The sequence below is a fragment of the Lagenorhynchus albirostris genome, chromosome 16 (genome assembly GCF_949774975.1).
Source record: "Lagenorhynchus albirostris chromosome 16, mLagAlb1.1, whole genome shotgun sequence".
NCBI lineage: Eukaryota > Metazoa > Chordata > Mammalia > Artiodactyla > Delphinidae > Lagenorhynchus > Lagenorhynchus albirostris.
In genome coordinates, this window is record NC_083110.1 from 24,638,265 (window position 1) to 24,648,901 (window position 10,637).

At 37.8% G+C, this 10,637-nt stretch overlaps 1 protein-coding gene across 2 annotated transcripts in view; it reads right to left on the bottom strand.

Moving 5' to 3' along the window:
* MICU1 (mitochondrial calcium uptake 1) overlaps nucleotides 1-10,331 on the bottom strand; it is a 200,659-nt gene extending 190,328 nt beyond the window's left edge. For both annotated transcript variants that reach the window (XM_060127064.1, XM_060127063.1), the window contains exon 1: nucleotides 10,193-10,331. The gene's annotated coding sequence lies outside the window, so the exon portion shown is untranslated. The remainder of the gene's footprint in view (nucleotides 1-10,192) is intronic.
* Between the last annotated feature and the right edge of the window lie 306 nt (nucleotides 10,332-10,637).

Genomic DNA, 10,637 nt, shown 5'->3' on the forward strand with positions numbered 1-10,637 from the left:
AAGCCAAAAAACAAAAAAAGGCTTCTTTTCCAGAAAAGAGAGCTATTAACGGGGCTTCCCTGGTGGTGCAGTGGTTAAGAATCCGCCTGCCAATGCATGGGACATGGGTTCGAGCCCTGGTCCAGGAGGATCCCACATGCCACGGAGCAACTAAGCCCGTGTGCCACAACTACTAAGCCTGCACTCTAGAGCCTGTGAGCCACAACTACTGAAGCCCGCACGCCTAGAGCCTATGTTCCGCGACAAGAGAAGCCACTGCAATGAGAAGCCCACGCGTCACAACGAAGAGTAGCCCTCATCGCCACAACTAGAGAAAGCCTGCACACAGCAACAAAGACGCAACTCAGCCCTAAATAAATAAATAAAATTTTTTAAAAAGAAAGATATTAACATCAAACCTTTATAGTTCATTTAAAAACTTTCAGACACTCAGAAAATTTCAAAGAATACTATTATGAACACCACATGTACATTACCTAGACTGAACAATTAACATTTCACCTATTTGCTTCGTCTATCTATATCTATCAGGCTATTTTTAAGGCAGACAACTTCAAAGTTACAGACATTAAAACACTTTAAATATTTCAATAATGTTTTCCTACATAACTACAATACCATTATCACACTTATTCAAATTAATTGCAATTTCCTAATATCTTCTAATAGTAGTACGTATTCAAACTTCCACAAAATATATAGCTGATTTTTCAAACTAGGATCCACACAAAAATCATGTATTATCTTTGGTTTTGTTTCTCCAATCTCTCTAATCTAGGACAGTTCCTTCATATACAACCTTTTTCTCCCCTGACCACCCTAATCTTATTTTATTAGCTATACATAACATAAAATTTATCCACACCCAGTAGAATGACTATTATATGTTTGTTTGTTTATTCATTATATGAAAGTAGAATCCTTAGGAAAAAAAACAAAAAAAGAAAGTGGAATCCTTGTGCACTGCTCATGGGAATGCAAGATGGTGCAGCCACTACAAAAAACAGTATGGCAATTCCTCAAAAAATTAAACATAGAATTACCATATGATCCAGCATTCCACTCTGGGGTATATACCCAAAAGAACTGAAAGCAGGAACTTGAACAGGTATTTGTACACCCAGGCTTATAGCAGCACTATTCACAGTAGCCAAATGGTGAAAGCAACACAAGTGTCCATCAACATGAATGGATAAACAAAATGTGGTTTATAAATACAATGGAATATTACTCAGGCATAAAAAGGAAGGAAATCCTGACACATGCTCCAACATGTATGAATCTTGATGACATTATGCTAAGTGAAATAAATCAGTCACAAAAAGATAAACACTGTATGATTCTGCTTAGATGAGGCACCTAGAGTAGTCAAAATCACAGAGACAGAAAGTAGAATTGTGGTTGCCAGGGACTGGAAGGAGGGGTATTGGAGAGTTATTTAATGGATGCAGCAATTCACTTCTACATGATGAAAATAGCTCTTGAGATGGATGATAGTGATGGTTTCACAAGAATCTGAATGTATTTAATACCACTGAAGTGTACACTGAAAAAATGGTTAAGATGGGGCTTCCCTGGTGGCACAGTAGTTGGGAGTCCGCCTGCCAATGCAGGGGACGCGGGTTCGTGCCCCGGTCTGCGAGGATCCCACATGCCGCGGAGCGGCTGGGCCCATGGGCCATGGCCGCTGGGCCTGCACGTCCAGAGCCTGTGCTCTGCAATGGGAGAGGCCACAACAGTGAGAGGCCCGCGTACCGCAAAAAAAAAAAAAAAAAAAGGTTAAGATGGTAAATTTTATATTATGTGTATTATACCACAATTTTTAAAACTGAAGAAAAAGGAAGGAAATTCTGATACATCCTACAACATGCATGAACCTTAAAGACTTACATTAAGTGAAACAAGCCAATCACAAAAAGACAAATACTATACGATTCCACATATATGACAAACCTACAGTAGTGAAATTCAAAGAAACAGAAAGTAGTATGGTGATGCCAGAGACTGAGGGGAGAAGGAAGTAGAGAGTTATCGTTTAATGGGTATAGTTTTCTGTTTGGGAAGAAGAAAAAATTCCAGAAATGAATGGTGGTGATAATTGTACAACAATGCAAATACACTTTATGCCTGCCAATTGTATACTTTTAAATGTTTTTTTTTAATGGTAATTTTTTTAAAACAGTGGTAAAATATACATGAAATTTACCATTTTAACCACTTTAAAGCTTATATTAAGTATATTCACCACACTGTGCAATCACAGCACAACCCTAATTTTTTAACAGAACAGGACATCTATATTGCATTTCTCAAATTCTGTATTTATCTAATTGCTTCCTTGTAGAATGGTTTAAATATTTCTCTAGCCCCTTTATTTCCTGTAAACTGGAAGTTACATTTGACTTAAGTTTTCTTCTCCCATGTCTAATCTGCCACTAATAACATCAAGTGTATCTTTCATTTCACACTGTAGTTTCCATCTCTGGAGGTTCAGTTGGGTCTTTTTCATATCTTCCGTGTTTCTATTTAAACATTCAATCTTTCTTCTAGTTTCCTGACCATACAGAATACAGTTTTTAAAAACTGTTTTACCATCCCTCTCCACTAATTCTATCACCTGTGTCCTTCTGTTTCAGTTTTCATTGTTTTTCTTGTCATTATGAGTCATATTTTCCTGCTCCTTTGCATGCCTAGTAATTTCTGATTGGATGCCAGACACTGAATTTTACCTTTTTGGGTGCTGGATATTTTTGTATTCCTGAATCTATTCTTGAGCTTAGTTCTAGGACATGAATACGTTACTTGGAAACAGATTGACTGTTTCAGGTCTTGCTTTTAAGTTTTTTGGCTGGGTCAGAGCAGTGTTTAGTTTAAGACTAATTTACCCCACTGTGGTTTGGCTTTCTGTAGCTTGTTACCAACAGTTAACCTTGATCCAAGAATATTAAATGCAAAATTCCAGAAATAAACAATCCATAAGTTTTCAACTATGTGCTATTCTCAGTAGCCTGATGAAATCTCACACTGTCCCACTCCATGCCCCGTCCCCTGTCCCGCCTGCCCCCCGTATGAATCATCCCTTTGTCCATCATATTCATGCTTAATGTGCTACTCACCAGTTAGTATATACAGGCTTTGGTACTCCCCAGTTTCAGGCATCCACTGGGGGTCTTCGAATGTATCACCCACAGATAAGGGGAGACTACTGTACTCCACCTGGTGACCTGTTAAAATATATTCCACTCTGGCTGGTAGGAAAAAACACTATCCCTGCCTTTGTTCGCTCTTTTCAGGTAGTTCTTTTCCTAGCCTCGGGTAGTTTCCTTACATGTAGTCACTGATCAATTCTCAGCTGAATACAAGAGGGTTCTCCCTCCTTCTGGCTCTCTCATCTCTAGCATTCTGCCCAGCAAACTCCAGCTGTCTTGGCCTCCCCAGACTCTCTCAATTCAGGAAGACCACTGTACTCTGCCTGGGTTCGCCCTCTCTACTCTGCAGCTGGGAAATGCTCTCCAGGCAGCAAGCCAGAACAATCACAGAGCTCACCTCGTTTGTTTCCCATCTCTCAGGGATCACTGTCCTTTGCTGCACAATGTCCAAAATCCAGGAAACAACTGTTTTGTATATTTTGTCTCCCCTTTTAGCGGCTCCAGGTGGGAGGGTAAATATGGTCCCTGTTACTCCTTCTTCACAGGAAATGGAAGTTAAGATCAATTTTTCTGTCCCTTTTATTCCTCATTGTCTTTGTAAATTATTTTAAAGCAACTCTCAGACATGGTATCATTTCACTGCTATATAGTTTAGTATGCCTCTCCAAAAATATCGACTTTCTTTTTAGATAAACATGTCACTGTTATACTTAACAAATTTAACAATAATTCCCTGGTATCATCTAATGTCCAGTCCATATTCCAATTTCCCCAACTTTTCAAAAAATTCTTTTGCTTGTAAACAACTGGTTGTTCAAATTCTCTTTAATGCTAGCATCTAATGAACACTACTCTGTGAGGGATACTATGCTAAATGTTTGATATCCATTACCTTATTTAATCTCAATAACCCTGAGCTAAGTATTATTATCACTTCTATTTTACTGAGAAGGACACCAAAACTCAACACTTTTAAGAAATTTGCCAGTGGATGGCAGGGGAGAGTTTCTCTGATCTCAAGGCCATTGCTCTTAACCATTATGCTTCATTACCATCTCAGGAATTATGAGGATATAAAGTCAGATGATATCAATGCTTAAGTTGATAATCAAATTCTGAAACAACTTAATTTAAATGTTATCACAGATCAAAGACCCAATAAAATTAGCAATGCTTCTTTATTTGAAATACATTACAATAGAATCTACTTGATCATTTTAAAAAATACAATTTCCAAATCTAAAAGTAAGTTTTATTTGAACAAGGAACATGATTGAAATAGAAAATTAACTATCATCTGAAACTAGCAAATGTAGATATAAGTGTATTTATAATAATCCACAACAATTCTGTCAAAAAGAATGTGTTGGGATGATAGAAATGTTTCATATCTGCACTGTTCAACACAGTAACCACTAAAACAACCCAATCAAAAAATGGGAGGAAGACCTAAATAGACATTTCTCCAAAGAAGACATACAGATGGCCAAGAGGCACATGAAAAGATGCTCAACATCGCTAATTATTAAAGAAATGCAAATCAAAACTATAATGAGGTATCACCTCACACCTGTCAGAATGGCCATCATCAAAAAATCTACAAACAATAAATGCTGGAGAGGGTGTGGAGAAAAGGGAACCCTCTTGCACTGTTGGTGGGAATGTAAATTGATACAGCCACTATGGAGCACAGTATGGAGGTTCCTTGAAAAACTAAAAATAGAATTACCATATGACCCAGCAATCCCACTACTGGGCATATACCCAGAGAAAACCATAACTCAAAAAGACACATGCACCCCAATGTTCACTGCAGCACTATTTACAATAGCCAGGTCATTGTAGCAACCTAAATGCCCATCGACAGACAAATGGGTAAAGAAGATTTGGTACATATATACAATGGAATATTACTCAGCCATAAAAAGGAACGAAATTCGGTCATTTGTAGAGATGTGGATGGACCTAGAGACCGTCATACAGAGTAAGTCAGAAAGAGAAAAACAAATATTGTATAGTAACACATATATGTGGAATCTACAAGAATGGTACAGATGAACCTGTTTGCAAGGCAGAAATAGAGACACAGACATAGAGAACAAACGTATGGACACCAAGGTGGGGATGGGGCGGTGGGATGAATTGGGAGATTGGGATTGACACATATACACTAACTAATATGTATAAAATAGATAACTAATGAGAACCTGTTATATAGCACAGGGAACTCTACTTCACTTCACTATACAGTAGAAACTAACACAACATTGTAAAACAACTATACCCCAATTACCTAAAGTCACCATAAATTCTGATCTGAACTTCCAAGGTGCTCAATGCTTAGCTTCCCTTGCATAGTGAAGGAACAGGCTATCTTCCACTTACTGAGCTTTACTGAGCTCAGAGTTTGTGTAAAATTCACTCAATACATTCCCCCAGCCTGACAGTTATACTTGGAGGAGGCAATCTTTACTTTTTATGTTTTTTTAATTGAAGTATAGTTAATTTACAGTGTTGTGTTAGTTTCAAGTATACAGCAAAGTGATTCAGTTATACACACATATATGTGTGTGTGTGTCTATATATATATATATATATATATATATTCTTTTTCAGATTCTTTTCCACTTTAGGTTATTACAAGATATTGAGTATAGTTTCCTGTGCTATATAGTATGTCCTTGTTGTTTACCTATTTTATATATTGTAGTATATATATGTTAATTCCAAACGCCTAATTTATCTCTCCCCTGCCCCAGCCCCACTATCCCCTTTGATAACCATAAGTTTGTTTTCTATGTCTGTGAGTCTGTTTCTGTTTTGTAAATAAGTTCATTTGTATCATTTTTCAGATTCTACATATAAGTGATATCATATGTTTGTCTTTCTCTGTCTGACTTACTTCACTTAATATGATAGTCTCTAGGTCCATCCATGTTGCTACAAATGGCATTATTTCATTCTTTTTTATGGCTGAGTAATATTCTGTTGTATATGTGTACCACATCTTCTTTACCCATTCATCTGTCAATGAACATTTAGGTTGTTTCCATATCTTGGCTATTGTAAATGGTGCTGCTGTCAACACTGGGGTGCATGTATCTTTTCCAATTAGAGTTTTCATCTTTTCCAGATACACGGCCAGGAGTGGGTTGCAAGATCATATGGTAACTCTATTTTTAGTTTTTTAAAGAACCTCCACACTGTTCTCCATAGTGGCTGCACCAGTTTACACTCCCACCAACAGTGTAGGAGGGTTCATTTTTTTCTACACACCCTCTCCAGCATTTATTATTTGTAGATTTTTTGATGATGGACATTCTGACTGGTGTGAGGTGATACCTCATTGTAGCTTTCATTTGCATTTCTTTAATACTTAGTGATATTGAGCAGCTTTTCATGTGCCTGTTGGCCATCTGGATGTTTTCTTTGGAAAAATGTCTATTTAGGTCTTCTGTCCATTTTTTTGACTGGGTTGTATTCTTTATATATATCAAGCTGTGTGCGCTTAAGCAATCTTTAAAAACTTAGGCAGTCTGCTAATAATTATGTAGTTTAAACAAAGTTTTCTCATTTATTGCTATATCTGCAGTATAGAATTTTAAAACCTGCTAAAATCAAGACAAACTGAATAAAGAACCATCTTGCTAATTCTGCAGACACCTATATATTTTAAACTCTCTGGGGCTAAGCATTCTGAAATTGGGAAAATAAACTCTTCTAGACATTTTTTGTCATTGTTATTATTAACAATTACATTTAATGAGAATCTACTACATCCTAGGCACTTGGCATATGTTAATTAATCCTTACAAGACCCTTATGAGATAGGTATTATCATCTCCATTTGTAAATGAAATAATCTCAAGTTCAGAAAGATTAAGTAACTTGCTCAACATCAAGAAGTGATGGAGTTGGGTTTTAGAATATAGACCTGCCTGTCTAAACTAAAGCCCGTTAGCCAATTGTTAGCCACCAATGTTAGCAATTAAAGTTCATTCAAATGTCCATTGAATCAAGCTACTAACATCTTTTAAATGAAAACAAGAGTAAACAATATGTTACTTCATTATATTTTCACTTAAAATATAATGAATTGTCAGAATAATCCATAAAGATATAAAACCAGACATTAATGTTAACTGTAGATTTAAAGTTAACACCCAGTGACAACAATTAGCGACAATTATCTTTTATATTTTATACAATGCTCAAAATGAAGTCGTTTCTATGCAGATTTTTGAACACGGAATAATTAAAAGAATCAGCATGTAATCATATTTACTATATACACTTAAATATTTAAAACTTTTATTTACTGTTTATAAACTACAGTTTATATAATCAAGTTCACCCACAGTACAAAAAATACTTACCAATAATCAATTTTAACAAGCTGGCCAAATATACAATATATTTAAAGTTAGAAAACCTGAATACTCCAGAGCATGTGTACTTATACATGTAATAACAATACAAATAGGCGCAAAGAGTTTAAATTTCAAGTTTTATAAATTAATAAAATAATACACATTAAAAAAGGAAAAATCAACATGTAAATTTTAAAATACAATTAATTTATACTGGGAAAGGAAAGAAATTATTTTTTTTAATATATGTAAAATTATTTTAGTGAACATCTGCTGTTTTTGTCTGCCCAGCAATCTTTCTGCCTTCTCCAGGAAATGATACCTCAATTTTCCTTTAGGAACTGTATGTCACCTACCCTTAATTCATGTGGTTTGAAAATGTATCCCCCTCCACCCCACTCCAGGGTGGGAATAAGATCCAATCCTGGCCACACAAAGCATTCCATCTGTCTGGGCACAGAGATTGCCTCTAAGATGGGTAATGACCCAAGTCAGGCCAAGGAGACTCCCACACAGTAGTTTGGTGTTATCATAGAGAAAGGGAAATCTCTCTTCTGGAGTTTCTGAGGTTGTAAGCCTAATACTATTAGTACCATTTTTCCCAGGGACTCTGACTCCAGACTCTACTTTTCCACACTGATTCCCAAAAATGCAAGGGGAACTAGTGGTTACCTGGTGGAAGGGAAAGGATAAATTACGATTTCAACTTTGTGTCATACTTTCTACAATGTTTTTATTTTTCAAAAATAAGCACATATTACTTTTATAATAGGAAATATAAAACATTTAAAAATACTACCCCTGTGTTTTCTTCTCAAATATGCTGAGATATCAATATTTCATGTCTTAAAAGCATTAATAATTTTCTCATAATTTACCAAAGTGAGTAAACATCTACTTAAAAAGAATCAGCTTTTTCCCTTGGCACGAAATCAAGCTATTTTCATTTTGAGTGGGCGGAAAAAAGCTGTGAGTAAACTTTTTTAAAAAATTGGCTCTCTTTTAAAGGAAATAGTAAAAAACTCTACTCCTTACGGAAAAAAAAAATGGTAAACATTCAGCAATTGCTGCAGCCATTGTAAAAATTGCTCAAGAGGGAAAACTAAAGATTGAAAGTGGCCAAATTAGGTATAATAACTTTATCACTTTTGTCCTATAATTCTGAATAATATAAAATCTTAAGTGTCTGTTAAATCTTTCAGTTATAATTATTTTACATAATATTGCATTATGGGAGAAATTACATACCATTGTTAAATACAGGAAAGTCACTCTCAAAATGCACCCCTTGGAAATGTTAAAAAGTCTACTGAATATAGTAAATGTTCTATAGATTATAAATGAAGATAGCAATACACTCTTTTGTTCTCTTGCTCTTATTAGTTTCTATCACTCTTTCCTTTTCTCCCCAGGCACAAAACCAACTCCTGAATCTTTCCTTTTTGTTAGCATTACTTTGTGTCTTATAATCCTCAGTAAGGACACTTAGAGCAGCTGGAGGCCAGAGCCACCTTCTCACAAACAAGTGGCAGTGGGTTCTAAAAATTTTTTAGAATAAGGCAATATTTAACAAGCTCAATACCTTACCCAACGCTAGGAAGATAACGGGTGGTCGAACTGGCCAACACCTGTCTCAAGATGCTGACATTTTATTAATTTGTCATACAGTTTAATGAAACCTAAGCTCTCCTACAGCTATCAACCGCAAACTGTTTCACTCCTTTCTACTGCTAGATCACTTGCACATGTAACTCAAAGGAATACTTTAACATAAACAAAGGTATACCCAAGAAACTGCCCCCAAACCGATAGACACATCTATTGATACTTATAAAACAGAAATAAAATAGGACTTTCCAGGTACCACAAGGAAAATAAAGTATTTTACTCTAGTCCCTTAACTATAATATGGTTATTCTACTTATATTTACAAATATCTACAATACTTTTTAGGCATCTGAAAGAGAAGATAAAGAAACCATAAACCATAACACAACAGAGATCGCAACCTAAAGAACAGTTCGTTTTAAACTCTTTTCCCAACAGTCACACTGAGTCAATAACGCCCGGCTCATTCTCAAAGCATCGTATTGTGGGCCAGGACAGTATGGTGAGAAGGAAACTCGACAGAGAATGAAAACTGGTTACGGCACTGGGAAAGAGAAAAACTGAACAGTCCAAGAAGCCTGCACTTTGTTATGTTCCTTCAGGTCCCAGTGATTTTTCCACTTCTTTCTTCGTTTCAAAGATTAACACTTCCCCCATAAGAGATCTAACTGTAAACTCCGCACCCACTTCCAACCACATCCACAAATCCCAAGGATGTGTCCCTGGTCACCCGTGAGAAGAGGGACGTCGACGCTCAAGTGAACCCTGAGGTTGGGAACTCGGTAGAAGTTCTCCTGGCACAGGGAGAAGGGACTGGGTGAGGTGAAGGAAAGCTGAGGAAGGGAAGCAGGCAGGATTAAGGACTGCTCTCAAACCCCTAAACTGAGCACATCAGGGAGAGACAGCTATTCCGCTCGACCAGAGAAGTCGCCTGACCCCAGAGCAGACAAACAGCCGGAAACAGCCGACCCCGGAGGTCAAGTCCCTAAAGCTGTTTCGCATCCCCTTCCCTTTCGTCTTTCCTAAAAGGCTGTCTCCTCATACCCTTCAGAGTCCAGGACTTACCCGTCCACGCTGGAGCTCCAGCTGCTTCTCCGTCAAAGCCGCCCACCTCTGAAAACCATAGAGACGAAGAAACAGGCGAGACCAGCCTCCACCTCCACCGCCCATCCTCACGTGACGCTCCTAGCCGCTGAGCCTGTCGGGATCGTGGTGAAATGCGTGTGGGAGGGGCACGGAGGAAAAGGAGTGGGGAGAGCCCAGGGAGGCAACCGGCCCCGCCCCGGCCTCGGGCCCCGCCCCGGCCTCGGGCCCCGCCCCGGCCTCGGGCCCCGCCCCCTCAGTGTTTAGGCGGGAAGGTGAGAGAGTACTCAGAAGCTCTCTGGCCGTTTCTCTGGCGTTCGTCCCTCCCCGCCCCCGACACACAAGGGGTACAGGAGTCTTTTAAAGAGATTTATTGTGCCTGCTGCCACCTTGTTGGTACACTTTTACGTGTTGGCTAAGCAGAAAG